The 27,021-nt window shown below is 47.6% G+C and overlaps 16 non-coding genes across 16 annotated transcripts; all 16 read left to right on the forward strand.

Annotated features, from left to right (window-relative positions):
* The first annotated feature begins 1,238 nt into the window (after window positions 1-1,238).
* Window positions 1,239-1,319, forward strand: LOC135227420 (small nucleolar RNA SNORD115). The gene has a single exon (XR_010317585.1). It is a non-coding gene; the product is annotated as a small nucleolar RNA SNORD115 (small nucleolar RNA).
* A 1,592-nt stretch (window positions 1,320-2,911) lies between these two features.
* LOC111747958 (small nucleolar RNA SNORD115) lies at window positions 2,912-2,989 on the forward strand. The gene has a single exon (XR_002783902.2). It is a non-coding gene; the product is annotated as a small nucleolar RNA SNORD115 (small nucleolar RNA).
* A 1,619-nt stretch (window positions 2,990-4,608) lies between these two features.
* Window positions 4,609-4,689, forward strand: LOC135227421 (small nucleolar RNA SNORD115). The gene has a single exon (XR_010317586.1). It is a non-coding gene; the product is annotated as a small nucleolar RNA SNORD115 (small nucleolar RNA).
* Window positions 4,690-6,289: 1,600 nt separating this feature from the next.
* LOC111747959 (small nucleolar RNA SNORD115) lies at window positions 6,290-6,367 on the forward strand. The gene has a single exon (XR_002783903.2). It is a non-coding gene; the product is annotated as a small nucleolar RNA SNORD115 (small nucleolar RNA).
* Window positions 6,368-7,986: 1,619 nt separating this feature from the next.
* LOC135227422 (small nucleolar RNA SNORD115) lies at window positions 7,987-8,067 on the forward strand. The gene has a single exon (XR_010317587.1). It is a non-coding gene; the product is annotated as a small nucleolar RNA SNORD115 (small nucleolar RNA).
* A 1,600-nt stretch (window positions 8,068-9,667) lies between these two features.
* Window positions 9,668-9,745, forward strand: LOC135227437 (small nucleolar RNA SNORD115). Its single transcript, XR_010317602.1, has one exon. It is a non-coding gene; the product is annotated as a small nucleolar RNA SNORD115 (small nucleolar RNA).
* Window positions 9,746-11,364: 1,619 nt separating this feature from the next.
* LOC135227423 (small nucleolar RNA SNORD115) lies at window positions 11,365-11,445 on the forward strand. The gene has a single exon (XR_010317588.1). It is a non-coding gene; the product is annotated as a small nucleolar RNA SNORD115 (small nucleolar RNA).
* A 1,600-nt stretch (window positions 11,446-13,045) lies between these two features.
* Window positions 13,046-13,123, forward strand: LOC135227438 (small nucleolar RNA SNORD115). Its single transcript, XR_010317603.1, has one exon. It is a non-coding gene; the product is annotated as a small nucleolar RNA SNORD115 (small nucleolar RNA).
* A 1,619-nt stretch (window positions 13,124-14,742) lies between these two features.
* LOC111748013 (small nucleolar RNA SNORD115) lies at window positions 14,743-14,823 on the forward strand. The gene has a single exon (XR_002783956.2). It is a non-coding gene; the product is annotated as a small nucleolar RNA SNORD115 (small nucleolar RNA).
* Window positions 14,824-16,423: 1,600 nt separating this feature from the next.
* LOC135227439 (small nucleolar RNA SNORD115) lies at window positions 16,424-16,501 on the forward strand. Its single transcript, XR_010317604.1, has one exon. It is a non-coding gene; the product is annotated as a small nucleolar RNA SNORD115 (small nucleolar RNA).
* Window positions 16,502-18,120: 1,619 nt separating this feature from the next.
* Window positions 18,121-18,201, forward strand: LOC111747982 (small nucleolar RNA SNORD115). Its single transcript, XR_002783926.1, has one exon. It is a non-coding gene; the product is annotated as a small nucleolar RNA SNORD115 (small nucleolar RNA).
* A 1,600-nt stretch (window positions 18,202-19,801) lies between these two features.
* LOC135227440 (small nucleolar RNA SNORD115) lies at window positions 19,802-19,879 on the forward strand. Its single transcript, XR_010317605.1, has one exon. It is a non-coding gene; the product is annotated as a small nucleolar RNA SNORD115 (small nucleolar RNA).
* Window positions 19,880-21,499: 1,620 nt separating this feature from the next.
* Window positions 21,500-21,580, forward strand: LOC135227430 (small nucleolar RNA SNORD115). The gene has a single exon (XR_010317595.1). It is a non-coding gene; the product is annotated as a small nucleolar RNA SNORD115 (small nucleolar RNA).
* Window positions 21,581-23,180: 1,600 nt separating this feature from the next.
* On the forward strand, window positions 23,181-23,258 carry LOC135227583 (small nucleolar RNA SNORD115). The gene has a single exon (XR_010317747.1). It is a non-coding gene; the product is annotated as a small nucleolar RNA SNORD115 (small nucleolar RNA).
* A 1,619-nt stretch (window positions 23,259-24,877) lies between these two features.
* LOC135227424 (small nucleolar RNA SNORD115) lies at window positions 24,878-24,958 on the forward strand. Its single transcript, XR_010317589.1, has one exon. It is a non-coding gene; the product is annotated as a small nucleolar RNA SNORD115 (small nucleolar RNA).
* A 1,604-nt stretch (window positions 24,959-26,562) lies between these two features.
* Window positions 26,563-26,640, forward strand: LOC111748001 (small nucleolar RNA SNORD115). Its single transcript, XR_002783944.1, has one exon. It is a non-coding gene; the product is annotated as a small nucleolar RNA SNORD115 (small nucleolar RNA).
* The last annotated feature ends 381 nt before the right edge of the window (window positions 26,641-27,021 follow it).

Genomic DNA, 27,021 nt, shown 5'->3' on the forward strand with positions numbered 1-27,021 from the left:
CATAGAGAGATAGTATTAGTCGTCTCCGATAGCCGGGGTCCACGTCCGATACGTCCTAGGGAATTGGGAGAAATGCACAACGAGAAGAATGTATTTTCCCAAGATATTTATGGGAGGTGAATGGCTCAGAGCTCTACGGGAGACTGGTCAACTTGCCATATTGAAAGCGTTTGTCAGTTTCAGCTGGCTTCTCAGGATCTGCAGGGCACTTTTCCCAGGAATCTTGAAATTGGATGGGAGCTTCCGTAGTCTGATAGCTGGCTCCAGCTTTCAAGTGAAGGTAGCTGCACAGATACCTGCGTAGAAAATCTAAAGTCAGGGTCTATGCCACGTGTGAGGAGGACACGAGGGTCGTGAGCAGTTTCAGGTTCATGCCACAGGAAGTCATGTTTCCTTGGAGCTGAAGACAGTGAATGCAGGTGTAAATGCTGCCTTGCACGAGTGCAAAGATCACTGTTCCTACACAGTTCATTGGAATCCCGTAGAGTTTCCATAAGACTCCTGCTCTGTTTGTGCCAAGAGATCTTCTGATGGTTGATAAACAGGAGGAGATATGTTCCCTGTGTTACCGTTCTTTGGGAAAGAGGTGGCCGGTCTGTGTCTCTGCATGGCACAAGGGTGAAATCAAACTCCGGAAATTCGTAGGAGAAGTTTTGGGCAAATTCCTGAAGTAAGCACTCTTCCGAGTGTCCCACAGCTCGTTTGAAGATCCCCAGTTTGGGGAACCCTTGGGTGTAATTTCCTGAGAGTGCTCGTGCACGGGACAGTGCCTGTGGACACAGATTTGGCTTCCTTGTTACATGGGCCAGGGCTGATCAAAATGAAAAGCCTCTCCTTGCCTGGGACCTCCTGAGTTTTTTTACTACAGTCTAAGACCTCTATCCATGTCCTGATCTGGCACAAGTCTTCCTTTCTGTCAAGGGTGAGCAGTCTCCCTAATGGGTTAGAAGTGCGTGTCTTGATGTTGTCCATATTTTTGAGTACATGTGGGAAAAAACCTTAGCTATTAGACCATGGATGTCTCTCGTCCGATGTCTGACTTACTTCCTTGTCCTTCCTAAAAGGATTGCAAGGTCCAAGCCTGTTTTCCCGCTTTCGTGAGGGTCAAGCTACTCCCCAGGAACCTGGAAGAGGATGTGCGAACATTCTCATCCTGCATGATTCCGGGCTGGATGGAAGATGTCTGTGGTAAGGAACTTGAGGACTCAGGTGATTTTTCCTGGGGATTGATATGTCTCGGGTCAATGATGACACCTCCACTTCTCTGGAAGAGAAATGATGACATTAAAATCACGCTCAATAGGATCACGCTGAGGCCCAGAGGGAAACTGCTTTTCCCCAATCTTAATGATCTCCTTAGAATGGAGCCCGTTTTGATTCCTTTACGTCCAGCACGTGATCCAAAACTCCTCACTGCCGATTTTTGTCAAGCTGATTCCTTGGCTCCTTTCCTCTTTTTCTCTGACTTAGAAAGACCTACTCCCAAGAGATTCACCACAGGAAGAACACAAGGTGAGTGAATGATGGCAGTTTTACCTTGTCCCTGCTGATACTTGGACAAGTGAAAATGGAGCCCAAAAGGCAGTCGGGTTTTGTGGAGAAGCTGAGACGCGTGCCCTGCTTTTAGCTTGACCTGACCGATTGAATAAGTGGCGGTGATATGCACGGGTGAGTGTTAGGAAGTACAGGAACCTGGAAGAATTTCACTTGAGGAATTTTTGATCATCCGGTGCCAGCCTGGTATGTCTACGGAATTGAGAGAATGCACAGCGAGACAAATGTGCTTTTCTCATATATTTTCCGCTTGGGAATGGCTAGGAGCTCTACTGGAGAAACCGGACATACTTGCCATAGTTGAAAGCCTGTGTCAGTTGCGACTGGACGATTAGGATCTGCAGGGTATCTTTCCCACAAATCCTGGCATTGGATGAACAGTCGAGTAGTCTGATACCTCACTGTCGCTATCAAGAAAAGGTAACAGCACAAATATCTGAGTCAAAAACTAATGTCAGGTTCGATGGCACTTGGTAAACGCGATGCGCGCGTCATGACTAGTTTCAGGTACGTGCCACAGAAGTCACGATCGGCTAACACTCTAGTCAGGAAATGCAGGCATAACTGCTGCCTTCCACATGCGGAAAGAGCACTTTCTGCACAGTTCTTTGGAATCTCATATTCTATAGAACTGCTTTTCTGTATGCCCCACAGGATCCTGTGGTGGTTGATATACAGGGGGAGATGTTCTCCCTCTATAGGGATTATTCAGGCCTGAGGTAGATTGGATTGTGTCTCTACATGGCTCAGTGGTGAAATCAAAGTGTTGGAGGACTGTGGAAATTTCTCGAAGTGTTGGCCCAATTCTTGGAAAGTAATTCATTTCCAAATGTCCTTCCAGCTGATTTGAAGATTCCCAGTTACTTGGGACTCTTGGGTGCCATTTCCCGGGAGTCCAATACGTTGGACAGTGCCCCTGGACGCATATTTTGCTGCCTTCAAGACACCAGTCAGGGTTACTCGATTGCAAAGGCTCCTTTTGCCTGTTTCCTCCTAAGAATTTGTACTACATCCAGGCACGATTCTCACCTTGTGTCAAGGGTCAACAGTCTCCCCAGTGGGCTGTAAATGAGTGTCTTGATTTTGTGCATATGTTTGCGAATATCTGGGAGAAAGCATAGCCATAGGGAAATGAGCTTCTCTCCTGTGATCTTTGTCTTACTGATTTGCCCTTTTCCAAGGGATAGTGAGGTCGATGTCTGTTGTCCTGCTTTCATGGGGGTCAAGCCAACTCCCCTGGAAACTGGAAGACGATGTGTGAATTCTCTCACCCAGTGTCATTCCTCAGTGGAAGAAAGACATTTGTGGTAAGCATCTTCAGGTCTCAGGGGATTTTTCCTGGGGAGAGATATGGCTCGGGTCACTGATGACATAACCTGTCTCGAAGAGAGATGATGACCTAAAAATCATGCTCAGTGGGTTTATGCTGAGGCCCTGCGAGACACTCCTTTGCCCCTGCCTTATAGATCTTCTTTAGAGCAGACCCCCATTTTCATTCCTTTCACCTGCACCAAGTGATCCAAAACACCTGGGTGGCTGATTTTTGTCAGGCTGATTCCTTGGCTCTTTTCCTCTTTTTGTGTCATTTAGAAAGACCTGCTTCCATGAAACTCACCGTGGCGAGGTCACAAGGTGAGGGAATTACCGTGATTTTCCCTGGCCCCATCTGACACTTGGACAAGTGAGGATGCAGCCCAAAAGGCAGTAGAGGTTGTTGACAAAGCTGAGGCATGTCCCCTGGTGTTTGCTTGACCTTGCCTGGTTGACTAAGTGGCAGTGATGTGCGTGGGTGGATACGTAGGAATCTGAGGATCCTGAAAAATGTGAGCTTGAGTCGTCTCCGATAGCCGGGGTCCACGTCCGATACGTCCTAGGGAATTGGGAGAAATGCACAACGAGAAGAATGTATTTTCCCAAGATATTTATGGGAGGTGAATGGCTCAGAGCTCTACGGGAGACTGGTCAACTTGCCATATTGAAAGCGTTTGTCAGTTTCAGCTGGCTTCTCAGGATCTGCAGGGCACTTTTCCCAGGAATCTTGAAATTGGATGGGAGCTTCCGTAGTCTGATAGCTGGCTCCAGCTTTCAAGTGAAGGTAGCTGCACAGATACCTGCGTAGAAAATCTAAAGTCAGGGTCTATGCCACGTGTGAGGAGGACACGAGGGTCGTGAGCAGTTTCAGGTTCATGCCACAGGAAGTCATGTTTCCTTGGAGCTGAAGACAGTGAATGCAGGTGTAAATGCTGCCTTGCACGAGTGCAAAGATCACTGTTCCTACACAGTTCATTGGAATCCCGTAGAGTTTCCATAAGACTCCTGCTCTGTTTGTGCCAAGAGATCTTCTGATGGTTGATAAACAGGAGGAGATATGTTCCCTGTGTTACCGTTCTTTGGGAAAGAGGTGGCCGGGTCTGTGTCTCTGCATGGCACAAGGGTGAAATCAAACTCCGGAAATTCGTAGGAGAAGTTTTGGGCAAATTCCTGAAGTAAGCACTCTTCCGAGTGTCCCACAGCTCGTTTGAAGATCCCCAGTTTGGGGAACCCTTGGGTGTAATTTCCTGAGAGTGCTCGTGCACGGGACAGTGCCTGTGGACACAGATTTGGCTTCCTTGTTACATGGGCCAGGGCTGATCAAAATGAAAAGCCTCTCCTTGCCTGGGACCTCCTGAGTTTTTTTACTACAGTCTAAGACCTCTATGCCATGTCCTGATCTGGCACAAGTCTTCCTTTCTGTCAAGGGTGAGCAGTCTCCCTAATGGGTTAGAAGTGCGTGTCTTGATGTTGTCCATATTTTTGAGTACATGTGGGAAAAAACTTAGCTATTAGACCATGGATGTCTCTCGTCCGATGTCTGACTTACTTCCTTGTCCTTCCTAAAAGGATTGCAAGGTCCAAGCCTGTTTTCCCGCTTTCGTGAGGGTCAAGCTACTCCCCAGGAACCTGGAAGAGGATGTGCGAACATTCTCATCCTGCATGATTCCGGGCTGGATGGAAGATGTCTGTGGTAAGGAACTTGAGGACTCAGGTGATTTTTCCTGGGGATTGATATGTCTCGGGTCAATGATGACACCTCCACTTCTCTGGAAGAGAAATGATGACATTAAAATCACGCTCAATAGGATCACGCTGAGGCCCAGAGGGAAACTGCTTTTCCCCAATCTTAATGATCTCCCTTAGAATGGAGCCCGTTTTGATTCCTTTTACGTCCAGCACGTGATCCAAAACTCCTCACTGACCGATTTTTGTCAAGCTGATTCCTTGGCTCCTTTCCTCTTTTTCTCTGACTTAGAAAGACCTACTCCCAAGAGATTCACCACAGGAAGAACACAAGGTGAGTGAATGATGGCAGTTTTACCTTGTCCCTGCTGATACTTGGACAAGTGAAAATGGAGCCCAAAAGGCAGTCGGGTTTTGTGGAGAAGCTGAGACGCGTGCCCTGCTTTTAGCTTGACCTGACCGATTGAATAAGTGGCGGTGATATGCACGGGTGGAGTGTTAGGAAGTACAGGAACCTGGAAGAATTTCCACTTGAGGAATTTTTGATCATCCGGTGCCCAGCCTGGTATGTCTACGGAATTGAGAGAATGCACAGCGAGACAAATGTGCTTTTCTCATATATTTTCCGCTTGGGAATGGCTAGGAGCTCTACTGGAGAAACCGGACATACTTGCCATAGTTGAAAGCCTGTGTCAGTTGCGACTGGACGATTAGGATCTGCAGGGTATCTTTCCCACAAATCCTGGCATTGGATGAACAGTCGAGTAGTCTGATACCTCACTGTCGCTATCAAGAAAAGGTAACAGCACAAATATCTGAGTCAAAAAACTAATGTCAGGTTCGATGGCACTTGGTAAACGCGATGCGCGCGTCATGACTAGTTTCAGGTACGTGCCACAGGAAGTCACGATCGGCTAACACTCTAGTCAGGAAATGCAGGCATAACTGCTGCCTTCCACATGCGGAAAGAGCACTTTCTGCACAGTTCTTTGGAATCTCATATTCTATAGAACTGCTTTTCTGTATGCCCCACAGGATCCTGTGGTGGTTGATATACAGGGGGAGATGTTCTCCCTCTATAGGGATTATTCAGGCCTGAGGTAGATTGGATTGTGTCTCTACATGGCTCAGTGGTGAAATCAAAGTGTTGGAGGACTGTGGAAATTTCTCGAAGTGTTGGCCCAATTCTTGGAAAGTAATTCATTTCCAAATGTCCTTCCAGCTGATTTGAAGATTCCCAGTTACTTGGGACTCTTGGGTGCCATTTCCCGGGAGTCCAATACGTTGGACAGTGCCCCTGGACGCATATTTTGCTGCCTTCAAGACACCAGTCAGGGTTACTCGATTGCAAAGGCTCCTTTTGCCTGTTTCCTCCTAAGAATTTGTACTACATCCAGGCACGATTCTCACCTTGTGTCAAGGGTCAACAGTCTCCCCAGTGGGCTGTAAATGAGTGTCTTGATTTTGTGCATATGTTTGCGAATATCTGGGAGAAAGCATAGCCATAGGGAAATGAGCTTCTCTCCTGTGATCTTTGTCTTACTGATTTGCCCTTTTCCAAGGGATAGTGAGGTCGATGTCTGTTGTCCTGCTTTCATGGGGGTCAAGCCAACTCCCCTGGAAACTGGAAGACGATGTGTGAATTCTCTCACCCAGTGTCATTCCTCAGTGGAAGAAAGACATTTGTGGTAAGCATCTTCAGGTCTCAGGGGATTTTTCCTGGGGAGAGATATGGCTCGGGTCACTGATGACATAACCTGTCTCGAAGAGAGATGATGACCTAAAAATCATGCTCAGTGGGTTTATGCTGAGGCCCTGCGAGACACTCCTTTGCCCCTGCCTTATAGATCTTCTTTAGAGCAGACCCCCATTTTCATTCCTTTCACCTGCACCAAGTGATCCAAAACACCTGGGTGGCTGATTTTTGTCAGGCTGATTCCTTGGCTCTTTTCCTCTTTTTGTGTCATTTAGAAAGACCTGCTTCCATGAAACTCACCGTGGCGAGGTCACAAGGTGAGGGAATTACCGTGATTTTCCCTGGCCCCATCTGACACTTGGACAAGTGAGGATGCAGCCCAAAAGGCAGTAGAGGTTGTTGACAAAGCTGAGGCATGTCCCCTGGTGTTTGCTTGACCTTGCCTGGTTGACTAAGTGGCAGTGATGTGCGTGGGTGGATACGTAGGAATCTGAGGATCCTGAAAAATGTGAGCTTGAGTCGTCTCCGATAGCCGGGGTCCACGTCCGATACGTCCTAGGGAATTGGGAGAAATGCACAACGAGAAGAATGTATTTTCCCAAGATATTTATGGGAGGTGAATGGCTCAGAGCTCTACGGGAGACTGGTCAACTTGCCATATTGAAAGCGTTTGTCAGTTTCAGCTGGCTTCTCAGGATCTGCAGGGCACTTTTCCCAGGAATCTTGAAATTGGATGGGAGCTTCCGTAGTCTGATAGCTGGCTCCAGCTTTCAAGTGAAGGTAGCTGCACAGATACCTGCGTAGAAAATCTAAAGTCAGGGTCTATGCCACGTGTGAGGAGGACACGAGGGTCGTGAGCAGTTTCAGGTTCATGCCACAGGAAGTCATGTTTCCTTGGAGCTGAAGACAGTGAATGCAGGTGTAAATGCTGCCTTGCACGAGTGCAAAGATCACTGTTCCTACACAGTTCATTGGAATCCCGTAGAGTTTCCATAAGACTCCTGCTCTGTTTGTGCCAAGAGATCTTCTGATGGTTGATAAACAGGAGGAGATATGTTCCCTGTGTTACCGTTCTTTGGGAAAGAGGTGGCCGGGTCTGTGTCTCTGCATGGCACAAGGGTGAAATCAAACTCCGGAAATTCGTAGGAGAAGTTTTGGGCAAATTCCTGAAGTAAGCACTCTTCCGAGTGTCCCACAGCTCGTTTGAAGATCCCCAGTTTGGGGAACCCTTGGGTGTAATTTCCTGAGAGTGCTCGTGCACGGGACAGTGCCTGTGGACACAGATTTGGCTTCCTTGTTACATGGGCCAGGGCTGATCAAAATGAAAAGCCTCTCCTTGCCTGGGACCTCCTGAGTTTTTTTACTACAGTCTAAGACCTCTATGCCATGTCCTGATCTGGCACAAGTCTTCCTTTCTGTCAAGGGTGAGCAGTCTCCCTAATGGGTTAGAAGTGCGTGTCTTGATGTTGTCCATATTTTTGAGTACATGTGGGAAAAAACTTAGCTATTAGACCATGGATGTCTCTCGTCCGATGTCTGACTTACTTCCTTGTCCTTCCTAAAAGGATTGCAAGGTCCAAGCCTGTTTTCCCGCTTTCGTGAGGGTCAAGCTACTCCCCAGGAACCTGGAAGAGGATGTGCGAACATTCTCATCCTGCATGATTCCGGGCTGGATGGAAGATGTCTGTGGTAAGGAACTTGAGGACTCAGGTGATTTTTCCTGGGGATTGATATGTCTCGGGTCAATGATGACACCTCCACTTCTCTGGAAGAGAAATGATGACATTAAAATCACGCTCAATAGGATCACGCTGAGGCCCAGAGGGAAACTGCTTTTCCCCAATCTTAATGATCTCCCTTAGAATGGAGCCCGTTTTGATTCCTTTTACGTCCAGCACGTGATCCAAAACTCCTCACTGACCGATTTTTGTCAAGCTGATTCCTTGGCTCCTTTCCTCTTTTTCTCTGACTTAGAAAGACCTACTCCCAAGAGATTCACCACAGGAAGAACACAAGGTGAGTGAATGATGGCAGTTTTACCTTGTCCCTGCTGATACTTGGACAAGTGAAAATGGAGCCCAAAAGGCAGTCGGGTTTTGTGGAGAAGCTGAGACGCGTGCCCTGCTTTTAGCTTGACCTGACCGATTGAATAAGTGGCGGTGATATGCACGGGTGGAGTGTTAGGAAGTACAGGAACCTGGAAGAATTTCCACTTGAGGAATTTTTGATCATCCGGTGCCCAGCCTGGTATGTCTACGGAATTGAGAGAATGCACAGCGAGACAAATGTGCTTTTCTCATATATTTTCCGCTTGGGAATGGCTAGGAGCTCTACTGGAGAAACCGGACATACTTGCCATAGTTGAAAGCCTGTGTCAGTTGCGACTGGACGATTAGGATCTGCAGGGTATCTTTCCCACAAATCCTGGCATTGGATGAACAGTCGAGTAGTCTGATACCTCACTGTCGCTATCAAGAAAAGGTAACAGCACAAATATCTGAGTCAAAAAACTAATGTCAGGTTCGATGGCACTTGGTAAACGCGATGCGCGCGTCATGACTAGTTTCAGGTACGTGCCACAGGAAGTCACGATCGGCTAACACTCTAGTCAGGAAATGCAGGCATAACTGCTGCCTTCCACATGCGGAAAGAGCACTTTCTGCACAGTTCTTTGGAATCTCATATTCTATAGAACTGCTTTTCTGTATGCCCCACAGGATCCTGTGGTGGTTGATATACAGGGGGAGATGTTCTCCCTCTATAGGGATTATTCAGGCCTGAGGTAGATTGGATTGTGTCTCTACATGGCTCAGTGGTGAAATCAAAGTGTTGGAGGACTGTGGAAATTTCTCGAAGTGTTGGCCCAATTCTTGGAAAGTAATTCATTTCCAAATGTCCTTCCAGCTGATTTGAAGATTCCCAGTTACTTGGGACTCTTGGGTGCCATTTCCCGGGAGTCCAATACGTTGGACAGTGCCCCTGGACGCATATTTTGCTGCCTTCAAGACACCAGTCAGGGTTACTCGATTGCAAAGGCTCCTTTTGCCTGTTTCCTCCTAAGAATTTGTACTACATCCAGGCACGATTCTCACCTTGTGTCAAGGGTCAACAGTCTCCCCAGTGGGCTGTAAATGAGTGTCTTGATTTTGTGCATATGTTTGCGAATATCTGGGAGAAAGCATAGCCATAGGGAAATGAGCTTCTCTCCTGTGATCTTTGTCTTACTGATTTGCCCTTTTCCAAGGGATAGTGAGGTCGATGTCTGTTGTCCTGCTTTCATGGGGGTCAAGCCAACTCCCCTGGAAACTGGAAGATGATGTGTGAATTCTCTCACCCAGTGTCATTCCTCAGTGGAAGAAAGACATTTGTGGTAAGCATCTTCAGGTCTCAGGGGATTTTTCCTGGGGAGAGATATGGCTCGGGTCACTGATGACATAACCTGTCTCGAAGAGAGATGATGACCTAAAAATCATGCTCAGTGGGTTTATGCTGAGGCCCTGCGAGACACTCCTTTGCCCCTGCCTTATAGATCTTCTTTAGAGCAGACCCCCATTTTCATTCCTTTCACCTGCACCAAGTGATCCAAAACACCTGGGTGGCTGATTTTTGTCAGGCTGATTCCTTGGCTCTTTTCCTCTTTTTGTGTCATTTAGAAAGACCTGCTTCCATGAAACTCACCGTGGCGAGGTCACAAGGTGAGGGAATTACCGTGATTTTCCCTGGCCCCATCTGACACTTGGACAAGTGAGGATGCAGCCCAAAAGGCAGTAGAGGTTGTTGACAAAGCTGAGGCATGTCCCCTGGTGTTTGCTTGACCTTGCCTGGTTGACTAAGTGGCAGTGATGTGCGTGGGTGGATACGTAGGAATCTGAGGATCCTGAAAAATGTGAGCTTGAGTCGTCTCCGATAGCCGGGGTCCACGTCCGATACGTCCTAGGGAATTGGGAGAAATGCACAACGAGAAGAATGTATTTTCCCAAGATATTTATGGGAGGTGAATGGCTCAGAGCTCTACGGGAGACTGGTCAACTTGCCATATTGAAAGCGTTTGTCAGTTTCAGCTGGCTTCTCAGGATCTGCAGGGCACTTTTCCCAGGAATCTTGAAATTGGATGGGAGCTTCCGTAGTCTGATAGCTGGCTCCAGCTTTCAAGTGAAGGTAGCTGCACAGATACCTGCGTAGAAAATCTAAAGTCAGGGTCTATGCCACGTGTGAGGAGGACACGAGGGTCGTGAGCAGTTTCAGGTTCATGCCACAGGAAGTCATGTTTCCTTGGAGCTGAAGACAGTGAATGCAGGTGTAAATGCTGCCTTGCACGAGTGCAAAGATCACTGTTCCTACACAGTTCATTGGAATCCCGTAGAGTTTCCATAAGACTCCTGCTCTGTTTGTGCCAAGAGATCTTCTGATGGTTGATAAACAGGAGGAGATATGTTCCCTGTGTTACCGTTCTTTGGGAAAGAGGTGGCCGGGTCTGTGTCTCTGCATGGCACAAGGGTGAAATCAAACTCCGGAAATTCGTAGGAGAAGTTTTGGGCAAATTCCTGAAGTAAGCACTCTTCCGAGTGTCCCACAGCTCGTTTGAAGATCCCCAGTTTGGGGAACCCTTGGGTGTAATTTCCTGAGAGTGCTCGTGCACGGGACAGTGCCTGTGGACACAGATTTGGCTTCCTTGTTACATGGGCCAGGGCTGATCAAAATGAAAAGCCTCTCCTTGCCTGGGACCTCCTGAGTTTTTTTACTACAGTCTAAGACCTCTATGCCATGTCCTGATCTGGCACAAGTCTTCCTTTCTGTCAAGGGTGAGCAGTCTCCCTAATGGGTTAGAAGTGCGTGTCTTGATGTTGTCCATATTTTTGAGTACATGTGGGAAAAAACTTAGCTATTAGACCATGGATGTCTCTCGTCCGATGTCTGACTTACTTCCTTGTCCTTCCTAAAAGGATTGCAAGGTCCAAGCCTGTTTTCCCGCTTTCGTGAGGGTCAAGCTACTCCCCAGGAACCTGGAAGAGGATGTGCGAACATTCTCATCCTGCATGATTCCGGGCTGGATGGAAGATGTCTGTGGTAAGGAACTTGAGGACTCAGGTGATTTTTCCTGGGGATTGATATGTCTCGGGTCAATGATGACACCTCCACTTCTCTGGAAGAGAAATGATGACATTAAAATCACGCTCAATAGGATCACGCTGAGGCCCAGAGGGAAACTGCTTTTCCCCAATCTTAATGATCTCCCTTAGAATGGAGCCCGTTTTGATTCCTTTTACGTCCAGCACGTGATCCAAAACTCCTCACTGACCGATTTTTGTCAAGCTGATTCCTTGGCTCCTTTCCTCTTTTTCTCTGACTTAGAAAGACCTACTCCCAAGAGATTCACCACAGGAAGAACACAAGGTGAGTGAATGATGGCAGTTTTACCTTGTCCCTGCTGATACTTGGACAAGTGAAAATGGAGCCCAAAAGGCAGTCGGGTTTTGTGGAGAAGCTGAGACGCGTGCCCTGCTTTTAGCTTGACCTGACCGATTGAATAAGTGGCGGTGATATGCACGGGTGGAGTGTTAGGAAGTACAGGAACCTGGAAGAATTTCCACTTGAGGAATTTTTGATCATCCGGTGCCCAGCCTGGTATGTCTACGGAATTGAGAGAATGCACAGCGAGACAAATGTGCTTTTCTCATATATTTTCCGCTTGGGAATGGCTAGGAGCTCTACTGGAGAAACCGGACATACTTGCCATAGTTGAAAGCCTGTGTCAGTTGCGACTGGACGATTAGGATCTGCAGGGTATCTTTCCCACAAATCCTGGCATTGGATGAACAGTCGAGTAGTCTGATACCTCACTGTCGCTATCAAGAAAAGGTAACAGCACAAATATCTGAGTCAAAAAACTAATGTCAGGTTCGATGGCACTTGGTAAACGCGATGCGCGCGTCATGACTAGTTTCAGGTACGTGCCACAGGAAGTCACGATCGGCTAACACTCTAGTCAGGAAATGCAGGCATAACTGCTGCCTTCCACATGCGGAAAGAGCACTTTCTGCACAGTTCTTTGGAATCTCATATTCTATAGAACTGCTTTTCTGTATGCCCCACAGGATCCTGTGGTGGTTGATATACAGGGGGAGATGTTCTCCCTCTATAGGGATTATTCAGGCCTGAGGTAGATTGGATTGTGTCTCTACATGGCTCAGTGGTGAAATCAAAGTGTTGGAGGACTGTGGAAATTTCTCGAAGTGTTGGCCCAATTCTTGGAAAGTAATTCATTTCCAAATGTCCTTCCAGCTGATTTGAAGATTCCCAGTTACTTGGGACTCTTGGGTGCCATTTCCCGGGAGTCCAATACGTTGGACAGTGCCCCTGGACGCATATTTTGCTGCCTTCAAGACACCAGTCAGGGTTACTCGATTGCAAAGGCTCCTTTTGCCTGTTTCCTCCTAAGAATTTGTACTACATCCAGGCACGATTCTCACCTTGTGTCAAGGGTCAACAGTCTCCCCAGTGGGCTGTAAATGAGTGTCTTGATTTTGTGCATATGTTTGCGAATATCTGGGAGAAAGCATAGCCATAGGGAAATGAGCTTCTCTCCTGTGATCTTTGTCTTACTGATTTGCCCTTTTCCAAGGGATAGTGAGGTCGATGTCTGTTGTCCTGCTTTCATGGGGGTCAAGCCAACTCCCCTGGAAACTGGAAGACGATGTGTGAATTCTCTCACCCAGTGTCATTCCTCAGTGGAAGAAAGACATTTGTGGTAAGCATCTTCAGGTCTCAGGGGATTTTTCCTGGGGAGAGATATGGCTCGGGTCACTGATGACATAACCTGTCTCGAAGAGAGATGATGACCTAAAAATCATGCTCAGTGGGTTTATGCTGAGGCCCTGCGAGACACTCCTTTGCCCCTGCCTTATAGATCTTCTTTAGAGCAGACCCCCATTTTCATTCCTTTCACCTGCACCAAGTGATCCAAAACACCTGGGTGGCTGATTTTTGTCAGGCTGATTCCTTGGCTCTTTTCCTCTTTTTGTGTCATTTAGAAAGACCTGCTTCCATGAAACTCACCGTGGCGAGGTCACAAGGTGAGGGAATTACCGTGATTTTCCCTGGCCCCATCTGACACTTGGACAAGTGAGGATGCAGCCCAAAAGGCAGTAGAGGTTGTTGACAAAGCTGAGGCATGTCCCCTGGTGTTTGCTTGACCTTGCCTGGTTGACTAAGTGGCAGTGATGTGCGTGGGTGGATACGTAGGAATCTGAGGATCCTGAAAAATGTGAGCTTGAGTCGTCTCCGATAGCCGGGGTCCACGTCCGATACGTCCTAGGGAATTGGGAGAAATGCACAACGAGAAGAATGTATTTTCCCAAGATATTTATGGGAGGTGAATGGCTCAGAGCTCTACGGGAGACTGGTCAACTTGCCATATTGAAAGCGTTTGTCAGTTTCAGCTGGCTTCTCAGGATCTGCAGGGCACTTTTCCCAGGAATCTTGAAATTGGATGGGAGCTTCCGTAGTCTGATAGCTGGCTCCAGCTTTCAAGTGAAGGTAGCTGCACAGATACCTGCGTAGAAAATCTAAAGTCAGGGTCTATGCCACGTGTGAGGAGGACACGAGGGTCGTGAGCAGTTTCAGGTTCATGCCACAGGAAGTCATGTTTCCTTGGAGCTGAAGACAGTGAATGCAGGTGTAAATGCTGCCTTGCACGAGTGCAAAGATCACTGTTCCTACACAGTTCATTGGAATCCCGTAGAGTTTCCATAAGACTCCTGCTCTGTTTGTGCCAAGAGATCTTCTGATGGTTGATAAACAGGAGGAGATATGTTCCCTGTGTTACCGTTCTTTGGGAAAGAGGTGGCCGGGTCTGTGTCTCTGCATGGCACAAGGGTGAAATCAAACTCCGGAAATTCGTAGGAGAAGTTTTGGGCAAATTCCTGAAGTAAGCACTCTTCCGAGTGTCCCACAGCTCGTTTGAAGATCCCCAGTTTGGGGAACCCTTGGGTGTAATTTCCTGAGAGTGCTCGTGCACGGGACAGTGCCTGTGGACACAGATTTGGCTTCCTTGTTACATGGGCCAGGGCTGATCAAAATGAAAAGCCTCTCCTTGCCTGGGACCTCCTGAGTTTTTTTACTACAGTCTAAGACCTCTATGCCATGTCCTGATCTGGCACAAGTCTTCCTTTCTGTCAAGGGTGAGCAGTCTCCCTAATGGGTTAGAAGTGCGTGTCTTGATGTTGTCCATATTTTTGAGTACATGTGGGAAAAAACTTAGCTATTAGACCATGGATGTCTCTCGTCCGATGTCTGACTTACTTCCTTGTCCTTCCTAAAAGGATTGCAAGGTCCAAGCCTGTTTTCCCGCTTTCGTGAGGGTCAAGCTACTCCCCAGGAACCTGGAAGAGGATGTGCGAACATTCTCATCCTGCATGATTCCGGGCTGGATGGAAGATGTCTGTGGTAAGGAACTTGAGGACTCAGGTGATTTTTCCTGGGGATTGATATGTCTCGGGTCAATGATGACACCTCCACTTCTCTGGAAGAGAAATGATGACATTAAAATCACGCTCAATAGGATCACGCTGAGGCCCAGAGGGAAACTGCTTTTCCCCAATCTTAATGATCTCCCTTAGAATGGAGCCCGTTTTGATTCCTTTTACGTCCAGCACGTGATCCAAAACTCCTCACTGACCGATTTTTGTCAAGCTGATTCCTTGGCTCCTTTCCTCTTTTTCTCTGACTTAGAAAGACCTACTCCCAAGAGATTCACCACAGGAAGAACACAAGGTGAGTGAATGATGGCAGTTTTACCTTGTCCCTGCTGATACTTGGACAAGTGAAAATGGAGCCCAAAAGGCAGTCGGGTTTTGTGGAGAAGCTGAGACGCGTGCCCTGCTTTTAGCTTGACCTGACCGATTGAATAAGTGGCGGTGATATGCACGGGTGGAGTGTTAGGAAGTACAGGAACCTGGAAGAATTTCCACTTGAGGAATTTTTGATCATCCGGTGCCCAGCCTGGTATGTCTACGGAATTGAGAGAATGCACAGCGAGACAAATGTGCTTTTCTCATATATTTTCCGCTTGGGAATGGCTAGGAGCTCTACTGGAGAAACCGGACATACTTGCCATAGTTGAAAGCCTGTGTCAGTTGCGACTGGACGATTAGGATCTGCAGGGTATCTTTCCCACAAATCCTGGCATTGGATGAACAGTCGAGTAGTCTGATACCTCACTGTCGCTATCAAGAAAAGGTAACAGCACAAATATCTGAGTCAAAAAACTAATGTCAGGTTCGATGGCACTTGGTAAACGCGATGCGCGCGTCATGACTAGTTTCAGGTACGTGCCACAGGAAGTCACGATCGGCTAACACTCTAGTCAGGAAATGCAGGCATAACTGCTGCCTTCCACATGCGGAAAGAGCACTTTCTGCACAGTTCTTTGGAATCTCATATTCTATAGAACTGCTTTTCTGTATGCCCCACAGGATCCTGTGGTGGTTGATATACAGGGGGAGATGTTCTCCCTCTATAGGGATTATTCAGGCCTGAGGTAGATTGGATTGTGTCTCTACATGGCTCAGTGGTGAAATCAAAGTGTTGGAGGACTGTGGAAATTTCTCGAAGTGTTGGCCCAATTCTTGGAAAGTAATTCATTTCCAAATGTCCTTCCAGCTGATTTGAAGATTCCCAGTTACTTGGGACTCTTGGGTGCCATTTCCCGGGAGTCCAATACGTTGGACAGTGCCCCTGGACGCATATTTTGCTGCCTTCAAGACACCAGTCAGGGTTACTCGATTGCAAAGGCTCCTTTTGCCTGTTTCCTCCTAAGAATTTGTACTACATCCAGGCACGATTCTCACCTTGTGTCAAGGGTCAACAGTCTCCCCAGTGGGCTGTAAATGAGTGTCTTGATTTTGTGCATATGTTTGCGAATATCTGGGAGAAAGCATAGCCATAGGGAAATGAGCTTCTCTCCTGTGATCTTTGTCTTACTGATTTGCCCTTTTCCAAGGGATAGTGAGGTCGATGTCTGTTGTCCTGCTTTCATGGGGGTCAAGCCAACTCCCCTGGAAACTGGAAGACGATGTGTGAATTCTCTCACCCAGTGTCATTCCTCAGTGGAAGAAAGACATTTGTGGTAAGCATCTTCAGGTCTCAGGGGATTTTTCCTGGGGAGAGATATGGCTCGGGTCACTGATGACATAACCTGTCTCGAAGAGAGATGATGACCTAAAAATCATGCTCAGTGGGTTTATGCTGAGGCCCTGCGAGACACTCCTTTGCCCCTGCCTTATAGATCTTCTTTAGAGCAGACCCCCATTTTCATTCCTTTCACCTGCACCAAGTGATCCAAAACACCTGGGTGGCTGATTTTTGTCAGGCTGATTCCTTGGCTCTTTTCCTCTTTTTGTGTCATTTAGAAAGACCTGCTTCCATGAAACTCACCGTGGCGAGGTCACAAGGTGAGGGAATTACCGTGATTTTCCCTGGCCCCATCTGACACTTGGACAAGTGAGGATGCAGCCCAAAAGGCAGTAGAGGTTGTTGACAAAGCTGAGGCATGTCCCCTGGTGTTTGCTTGACCTTGCCTGGTTGACTAAGTGGCAGTGATGTGCGTGGGTGGATACGTAGGAATCTGAGGATCCTGAAAAATGTGAGCTTGAGTCGTCTCCGATAGCCGGGGTCCACGTCCGATACGTCCTAGGGAATTGGGAGAAATGCACAACGAGAAGAATGTATTTTCCCAAGATATTTATGGGAGGTGAATGGCTCAGAGCTCTACGGGAGACTGGTCAACTTGCCATATTGAAAGCGTTTGTCAGTTTCAGCTGGCTTCTCAGGATCTGCAGGGCACTTTTCCCAGGAATCTTGAAATTGGATGGGAGCTTCCGTAGTCTGATAGCTGGCTCCAGCTTTCAAGTGAAGGTAGCTGCACAGATACCTGCGTAGAAAATCTAAAGTCAGGGTCTATGCCACGTGTGAGGAGGACACGAGGGTCGTGAGCAGTTTCAGGTTCATGCCACAGGAAGTCATGTTTCCTTGGAGCTGAAGACAGTGAATGCAGGTGTAAATGCTGCCTTGCACGAGTGCAAAGATCACTGTTCCTACACAGTTCATTGGAATCCCGTAGAGTTTCCATAAGACTCCTGCTCTGTTTGTGCCAAGAGATCTTCTGATGGTTGATAAACAGGAGGAGATATGTTCCCTGTGTTACCGTTCTTTGGGAAAGAGGTGGCCGGGTCTGTGTCTCTGCATGGCACAAGGGTGAAATCAAACTCCGGAAATTCGTAGGAGAAGTTTTGGGCAAATTCCTGAAGTAAGCACTCTTCCGAGTGTCCCACAGCTCGTTTGAAGATCCCCAGTTTGGGGAACCCTTGGGTGTAATTTCCTGAGAGTGCTCGTGCACGGGACAGTGCCTGTGGACACAGATTTGGCTTCCTTGTTACATGGGCCAGGGCTGATCAAAATGAAAAGCCTCTCCTTCCCTGGGACCTCCTGAGTTTTTTTACTACAGTCTAAGACCTCTATGCCATGTCCTGATCTGGCACAAGTCTTCCTTTCTGTCAAGGGTGAGCAGTCTCCCTAATGGGTTAGAAGTGCGTGTCTTGATGTTGTCCATATTTTTGAGTACATGTGGGAAAAAACTTAGCTATTAGACCATGGATGTCTCTCGTCCGATGTCTGACTTACTTCCTTGTCCTTCCTAAAAGGATTGCAAGGTCCAAGCCTGTTTTCCCGCTTTCGTGAGGGTCAAGCTACTCCCCAGGAACCTGGAAGAGGATGTGCGAACATTCTCATCCTGCATGATTCCGGGCTGGATGGAAGATGTCTGTGGTAAGGAACTTGAGGACTCAGGTGATTTTTCCTGGGGATTGATATGTCTCGGGTCAATGATGACACCTCCACTTCTCTGGAAGTGAAATGATGACATTAAAATCACGCTCAATAGGATCACGCTGAGGCCCAGAGGGAAACTGCTTTTCCCCAATCTTAATGATCTCCCTTAGAATGGAGCCCGTTTTGATTCCTTTTACGTCCAGCACGTGATCCAAAACTCCTCACTGACCGATTTTTGTCAAGCTGATTCCTTGGCTCCTTTCCTCTTTTTCTCTGACTTAGAAAGACCTACTCCCAAGAGATTCACCACAGGAAGAACACAAGGTGAGTGAATGATGGCAGTTTTACCTTGTCCCTGCTGATACTTGGACAAGTGAAAATGGAGCCCAAAAGGCAGTCGGGTTTTGTGGAGAAGCTGAGACGCGTGCCCTGCTTTTAGCTTGACCTGACCGATTGAATAAGTGGCGGTGATATGCACGGGTGGAGTGTTAGGAAGTACAGGAACCTGGAAGAATTTCCACTTGAGGAATTTTTGATCATCCGGTGCCCAGCCTGGTATGTCTACGGAATTGAGAGAATGCACAGCGAGACAAATGTGCTTTTCTCATATATTTTCCGCTTGGGAATGGCTAGGAGCTCTACTGGAGAAACCGGACATACTTGCCATAGTTGAAAGCCTGTGTCAGTTGCGACTGGACGATTAGGATCTGCAGGGTATCTTTCCCACAAATCCTGGCATTGGATGAACAGTCGAGTAGTCTGATACCTCACTGTCGCTATCAAGAAAAGGTAACAGCACAAATATCTGAGTCAAAAAACTAATGTCAGGTTCGATGGCACTTGGTAAACGCGATGCGCGCGTCATGACTAGTTTCAGGTACGTGCCACAGGAAGTCACGATCGGCTAACACTCTAGTCAGGAAATGCAGGCATAACTGCTGCCTTCCACATGCGGAAAGAGCACTTTCTGCACAGTTCTTTGGAATCTCATATTCTATAGAACTGCTTTTCTGTATGCCCCACAGGATCCTGTGGTGGTTGATATACAGGGGGAGATGTTCTCCCTCTATAGGGATTATTCAGGCCTGAGGTAGATTGGATTGTGTCTCTACATGGCTCAGTGGTGAAATCAAAGTGTTGGAGGACTGTGGAAATTTCTCGAAGTGTTGGCCCAATTCTTGGAAAGTAATTCATTTCCAAATGTCCTTCCAGCTGATTTGAAGATTCCCAGTTACTTGGGACTCTTGGGTGCCATTTCCCGGGAGTCCAATACGTTGGACAGTGCCCCTGGACGCATATTTTGCTGCCTTCAAGACACCAGTCAGGGTTACTCGATTGCAAAGGCTCCTTTTGCCTGTTTCCTCCTAAGAATTTGTACTACATCCAGGCACGATTCTCACCTTGTGTCAAGGGTCAACAGTCTCCCCAGTGGGCTGTAAATGAGTGTCTTGATTTTGTGCATATGTTTGCGAATATCTGGGAGAAAGCATAGCCATAGGGAAATGAGCTTCTCTCCTGTGATCTTTGTCTTACTGATTTGCCCTTTTCCAAGGGATAGTGAGGTCGATGTCTGTTGTCCTGCTTTCATGGGGGTCAAGCCAACTCCCCTGGAAACTGGAAGACGATGTGTGAATTCTCTCACCCAGTGTCATTCCTCAGTGGAAGAAAGACATTTGTGGTAAGCATCTTCAGGTCTCAGGGGATTTTTCCTGGGGAGAGATATGGCTCGGGTCACTGATGACATAACCTGTCTCGAAGAGAGATGATGACCTAAAAATCATGCTCAGTGGGTTTATGCTGAGGCCCTGCGAGACACTCCTTTGCCCCTGCCTTATAGATCTTCTTTAGAGCAGACCCCCATTTTCATTCCTTTCACCTGCACCAAGTGATCCAAAACACCTGGGTGGCTGATTTTTGTCAGGCTGATTCCTTGGCTCTTTTCCTCTTTTTGTGTCATTTAGAAAGACCTGCTTCCATGAAACTCACCGTGGCGAGGTCACAAGGTGAGGGAATTACCGTGATTTTCCCTGGCCCCATCTGACACTTGGACAAGTGAGGATGCAGCCCAAAAGGCAGTAGAGGTTGTTGACAAAGCTGAGGCATGTCCCCTGGTGTTTGCTTGACCTTGCCTGGTTGACTAAGTGGCAGTGATGTGCGTGGGTGGATACGTAGGAATCTGAGGATCCTGAAAAATGTGAGCTTGAGTCGTCTCCGATAGCCGGGGTCCACGTCCGATACGTCCTAGGGAATTGGGAGAAATGCACAACGAGAAGAATGTATTTTCCCAAGATATTTATGGGAGGTGAATGGCTCAGAGCTCTACGGGAGACTGGTCAACTTGCCATATTGAAAGCGTTTGTCAGTTTCAGCTGGCTTCTCAGGATCTGCAGGGCACTTTTCCCAGGAATCTTGAAATTGGATGGGAGCTTCCGTAGTCTGATAGCTGGCTCCAGCTTTCAAGTGAAGGTAGCTGCACAGATACCTGCGTAGAAAATCTAAAGTCAGGGTCTATGCCACGTGTGAGGAGGACACGAGGGTCGTGAGCAGTTTCAGGTTCATGCCACAGGAAGTCATGTTTCCTTGGAGCTGAAGACAGTGAATGCAGGTGTAAATGCTGCCTTGCACGAGTGCAAAGATCACTGTTCCTACACAGTTCATTGGAATCCCGTAGAGTTTCCATAAGACTCCTGCTCTGTTTGTGCCAAGAGATCTTCTGATGGTTGATAAACAGGAGGAGATATGTCCCCTGTGTTACCGTTCTTTGGGAAAGAGGTGGCCGGGTCTGTGTCTCTGCATGGCACAAGGGTGAAATCAAACTCCGGAAATTCGTAGGAGAAGTTTTGGGCAAATTCCTGGAGTAAGCACTCTTCCGAGTGTCCCACAGCTCGTTTGAAGATCCCCAGTTTGGGGAACCCTTGGGTGTAATTTCCTGAGAGTGCTCGTGCACGGGACAGTGCCTGTGGACACAGATTTGGCTTCCTTGTTACATGGGCCAGGGCTGATCAAAATGAAAAGCCTCTTCTTGCCTGGGACCTCCTGAGTTTTTTTTACTACGGTCTGAGACCTCTATGCCATGTCCTGATCTGGCACATGTCTGCCTTTCTGTCAAGGGTGAGCAGTCTCCCTAATGGGTTAGAAGTGCGTGTCTTGATGTTGTCCATATTTTTGAGCACATGTGGGAAAAACCTTAGCTGTTAAACTATGGATGTCTCTCGTCCGATGTCTGACTTACTTCCTTGTCCTTCCTAAAAGGATTGCAAGGTCCAAGCCTGTTTACCCACTTTCGTGAGGGTCAAGCTACTCCCCAGGACCCTGGAAGAGGATGTGCGAACATTCTCATCCTGCATGATTCCGGGCTGGATGGAAGATGTCTGTGGTAAGGAACTTGAGGACTCAGGTGATTTTTCCTGGGGATTGATATGTCTCGGGTCAATGATGACACCTCCACTTCTCTGGAAGAGAAATGATGACATTAAAATCACGCTCAATAGGATCACACTGAGGCCCAGAGGGAAACTGCTTTTCCCCAATCTTAATGATCTCCTTTAGAATGGAGCCCGTTTTGATTCCTTTTACGTCCAGCACGTGATCCAAAACTCCTCACTGACCGATTTTTGTCAAGCTGATTCCTTGGCTCCTTTCCTCTTTTTCTCTGACTTAGAAAGACCTACTTCCAAGAGATTCACCACAGGAAGAACACAAGGTGAGTGAATGATGGCAGTTTTACCTTGTCCCTGTTGATACTTGGACAAGTGAAAATGGAGCCCAAAAGGCAGTCGGGTTTTGTGGAGAAGCTGAGACGCGTGCCCTGCTTTTAGCTTGACCTGACCGATTGAATAAGTGGCGGTGATATGCACGGGTGGATAGTTAGGAAGCACAGGAACCTGGAAGAATTTCCACTTCAGGAATTTTTGGTCATCCGGTGCCCCGACTGGAATGTCTACGGAATTGAGAGAATGCACAGCTAGACAAATGTGCTTTTCTCATATATTTTCCGCTTGGGAATGGCTAGGAGCTCTACTGGAGAAACCGGACATACTTGCCATAGTTGAAAGCCTGTGTCAGTTGCGACTGGACGATTAGGATCTGCAGGGTATCTTTCCCACAAATCCTGGCATTGGATGAACAATCGAGTAGTGTGATACCTCACTGTAGCTATCAAGAAAAGGTAGCAGCACAAATATCTGAGTCAAAAAACTAATGTCAGGTTCGATGGCATTTGGTGAACGCGATGCGCGCATCATGACTAGTTTCAGGTACTTGCCACAGGAAGTCACGATCGGCTAACACTCTAGTCAGGAAATGCAGGCATAACTGCTGCCTTCCACATGCGGAAAGATCATTTTCTTGACAGTTCTTTGGAATCTCATATTCTATAGAACTGCTTTTCTGTATGCCCCACAGGATCCTGTCGTGGTTGATATAGAGGAGGAGATGTTCTCCCTCTATAGGGATTATTTGGGCCTGAGGTAGATTGGATTGTGTCTCTACATGGCTCAGTGGTGAAATCAAAGTGTTGGAGGACTGTGGAAATTTCTAGAAGTGTTGGCACAATTCTTGGAAAGGAATTCATTTCCAAATGTCCTTCCAGCTGATTTGAAGATTCCCAGTTACTGGGGACTCTTGGGTGCTATTTCCCGGGAGTCCAATACGTTGGACAGTGCCCCTGGACGCATATTTTGCTGCCTTCAAGACACCAGTCAGGGTTAATCAATTGCAAAGGCTCCTTTTGCCTGTTTCCTCCTAAGAATTTGTACTACATCCAGGCACGATTCTCACCTTGTGTCAAGGGTCAACAGTCTCCCCAGTGGGTTGTAAATGAGTGTCTCGATTTTGTGCATATGTTTGCGAATAACTGGGAGAAAGCATAGCCATAGGGAAATGAGCTTCTCTCCTGTGATCTTTGTCTTACTGATTTGCCCTTTTCCAAGGGATAGTGAGGTCGATGTCTGTTGTCCTGCTTTCATGGGGGTCAAGCCAACTCCCCTGGAAACTGGAAGACGATGTGTGAATTCTCTCACCCAGTGTCATTCCTCGGTGGAAGGAAGACATTTGTGGTAAGCATCTTCAGGTCTCAGGGGATTTTTCCTGGGGAGAGATATGGCTCGGGTCACTGATGACATAACCTGTCTCGAAGAGAGATGATGACCTCAAAATCGTGCTCAGTGGGTTTATGCTGAGGCCCTGCGAGACACTCCTTTGCCCCGGCCTTATAGATCTTCTTTAGAGCAGACCCCCATTTTCATTCCTTTCACCTGCACCAAGTGATCCAAAACACCTGGGTGGCTGATTTTTGTCAGGCTGATTCCTTGGCTCTTTTCCTCTTTTTGTGTCATTTAGAAAGACCTGCTTCCATGAAACTCACCGTGGCGAGGTCACAAGGTGAGGGAATTACCGTGATTTTCCCTGGCCCCATCTGACACTTGGACAAGTGAGGATGCAGCCCAAAAGGCAGTAGAGGTTGTTGACAAAGCTGAGGCATGTCCCCTGGTGTTTGCTTGACCTTGCCTGGTTGACTAAGTGGCAGTGATGTGCGTGGATGGATACTCAGGTATCTGAGGGTCCTGAAAAATGTGCGCTTGAGTCGTCTCCGATAGCCGGGGTCCAAGTCCGATACGTCCTAGGGAATTTTGAGAAATGCACAACGAGAAGAATGTATTTTCCCAAGATATTTATGGGAGGTGAATGGCTCAGAGCTCTACGGGAGACTTGTCAACTTGCCATATTGAAAGCGTTTGTCAGTTTCAGCTGGCTTCTTAGGATCTGCAGGGCACTTTTCCCAGGAATCTTGAAATTGGATGAGAGATTCCGTAGTCTGATAGCTGGCTCCAGCTTTCAAGTGAAGGTAGCTGCACAGATACCTGCGTAGAAAATCTAAAGTCAGGGTCTATGCCACGTGTGAGGAGGACACGAGGGTCGTGAGCAGTTTCAGGTTCATGCCACAGGAAGTCGTGTTTCCTTGGAGCTGTAGACAGTGAATGCAGGTGTAAATGCTGCCTTGCACGAGTGCAAAGATCACTCTTCCTACACAGTTCATTGGAATCCCGTAGAGTTTCCATAAGACTCCTGCTCTGTTTGTGCCAAGAGATCTTCTGATGGTTGATAAACGGGAGGAGATATGTTCCCTGAGTTACCGTTCTTTGGGAAAGAGGTGGCCGGGTCTGTGTCTCTGCATGGCACAAGGGTGAAATCAAACTCCGGAAATTCGTAGGAGAAGTTTGGGGCAAATTCTTGGAGTAAGCACTCTTCCGAGTGCCCCACAGCTCGTTTGAAGATCCTCAGTTTGGGGAGCCCTTTGGTGTAATTTGCTGAGAGTGCTCGTGCACGGGACAGTGCCTGTGGACACAGATTTGGCTTCCTTGTTACATGGGCCAGGGCTGATCAAAACGAAAAGCCTCTCCTTCCCTGGGGCCTCCTGAGTTTTTTTACTACGGTCTGAGACCTCTATGCCATGTCCTGATCTGGCACATGTCTGCCTTTCTGTCAAGGGTGAGCAGTCTCCCTAATGGGTTAGAAGTGTGTGTCTTGATGTTGTCCATATTTTTGAGCACATGTGGGAAAAACCTTAGCTGTTAGACCATGGATGTCTCTCGTCCGATGTCTAGCTTACTTCTTTGTCCTTCCTAAAAGGATTGCAAGGTCCAGGCCTGTTTTCCCGCTTTCATGAGGGTCAAGCTACTCCCCAGGAACCTAGAAGAGGATGTGCGAACATTCTCATCCTGCATGATTCCGGGCTGGATGGAAGATGTCTGTGGTAAGGAACTTGAGGACTCAGGTGATTTTTCCTGGGGATTGATATGTCTCGGGTCAATGATGACACCTCCACTTCTCTGGAAGAGAAATGATGACATTAAAATCACGCTCAATAGGATCACGCTGAGGCCCAGAGGGAAACTGCTTTTCCCCAATCTTAATGATCTCCCTTAGAATGGAGCCCGTTTTGATTCCTTTTACGTCCAGCACGTGATCGAAAACTCCTCACTGACCGATTTTTGTCAAGCTGATTCCTTGGCTCCTTTCCTCTTTTTCTATGACTTAGAAAGACCTACTTCCAAGAGATTCACCACAGGAAGAACACAAGGTGAGTGAATGACGGCAGTTTTACCTTGTCCCTGCTGATACTTGGTCAAGTGAAAATGGAGCCCAAAAGGCAGTCGGGTTTTGTGGAGAAGCTGAGACGCGTACCCTGCTTTTAGCTTGACCTGACCGATTGAATAAGTGGCGGTGATATGCACGGGTGGATAGTTAGGAAGCACAGGAACCTGGAAGAATTTCCACTTGAGGAATTTCTGATCATCCGGTGCCCAGCCTGGTATGTCTATGGAATTGAGAGAATGCACAGCTAGACAAATGTGCTTTTCTCATATATTTTCCGCTTGGGAATGGCTAGGAGCTCTACTGGAGAAACCGGACATACTTGCCATAGTTGAAAGCCTGTGTCAGTTGCGACTGGACGATTAGGATCTGCCGGGTATCTTTCCCACAAATCCTGGCATTGGATGAACAATCGAGTAGTCTGATACCTCACTGTCGCTATCAAGAAAAGGTAGCAGCACAAATATCTGAGTCAAAAAACTAAGGTCAGGTTCGATGGCATTTGGTAAACGCGATGCGCGCGTCATGACTAGTTTCAGGTACGTGCCACAGGAAGTCACGATCGGCTAACACTCTTGTCAGGAAATGCAGGCATAACTGCTGCCTTCCACATGCGGAAAGATCATTTTCTTGACAGTTCTTTGGAATCTCATAGAGATTCTGTAGAACTGCTTTTCTGTATGCCCTACAGGATCCTGTGGTGGTTGATATACAGGTGGAGATGTTCTCCCTCTATAGGGATTATTCGGGCCTGAGGTAGATTGGATTGTGTCTCTACACGGCTCAGTGGTGAAATCAAAGTGTTGAAGGACTGTGGAAATTTCTAGAAGTGTTGGCACAATTCTTGGAAAGGAACTCATTTCCAAAGGTCCTTCCAGCTGATTTGAAGATCCCCAGTTACTGGGGACTCTTGGGTGCCGTTTCCCGAGAGTCCAACACGTTGGACAGTGCCCCTGGACGCATATTTGGCTGCCTTCAACACATCAGTCGGGGTTAATCAATTGCAAAGGCTCCTGTTGCCTGCGTGCTCCTAAGAATTTGTACTACATCCAGGCACGAGTCTCACCTTGTGTCAAGGGTCAGCAGTCTCCCCAGTGGGTTGTAAATGGGTGTCTTGATTTTGTGCATATGTTTGCGACTATCTGGGAGAAAGCATAGCCATAGGGAAGTGAGCTTCTCTCCTGTGATCTTTGTCTTACTGATTTGCCCTTTTCCAAGGGATAGTGAGGTCGATGTCTGTTGTCCTGCTTTCATGGGGGTCAAGCCAACTCCCCTGGAAACTGGAAGACGATGTGTGAATTCTCTCACCCAGTGTCATTCCTCGGTGGAAGGAAGACATTTGTGGTAAGCATCTTCAGGTCTCAGGGGATTTTTCCTGGGGAGAGATATGGCTCGGGTCAATGATGACATAACCTGTCTCGAAGAGAGATGATGACCTCAAAATCGTGCTCAGTGGGTTTATGCTGAGGCCCTGCGAGACACTCCTTTGCCCCGGCCTTATAGATCTTCTTTAGAGCAGACCCCCATTTTCATTCCTTTCACCTGCACCAAGTGATCCAAAACACCTGGGTGGCTGATTTTTGTCAGGCTGATTCCTTGGCTCTTTTCCTCTTTTTGTGTCATTTAGAAAGACCTGCTTCCATGAAACTCACCGTGGCGAGGTCACAAGGTGAGGGAATTACCGTGATTTTCCCTGGCCCCATCTGACACTTGGACAAGTGAGGATGCAGCCCAAAAGGCAGTAGAGGTTGTTGACAAAGCTGAGGCATGTCCCCTGGTGTTTGCTTGACCTTGCCTGGTTGACTAAGTGGCAGTGATGTGCGTGGATGGATACTCAGGAATCTGAGGATCCT

This window comes from Loxodonta africana, chromosome 13, assembly GCF_030014295.1.
Source record: "Loxodonta africana isolate mLoxAfr1 chromosome 13, mLoxAfr1.hap2, whole genome shotgun sequence".
Taxonomy (NCBI): Eukaryota; Metazoa; Chordata; class Mammalia; order Proboscidea; family Elephantidae; genus Loxodonta; species Loxodonta africana.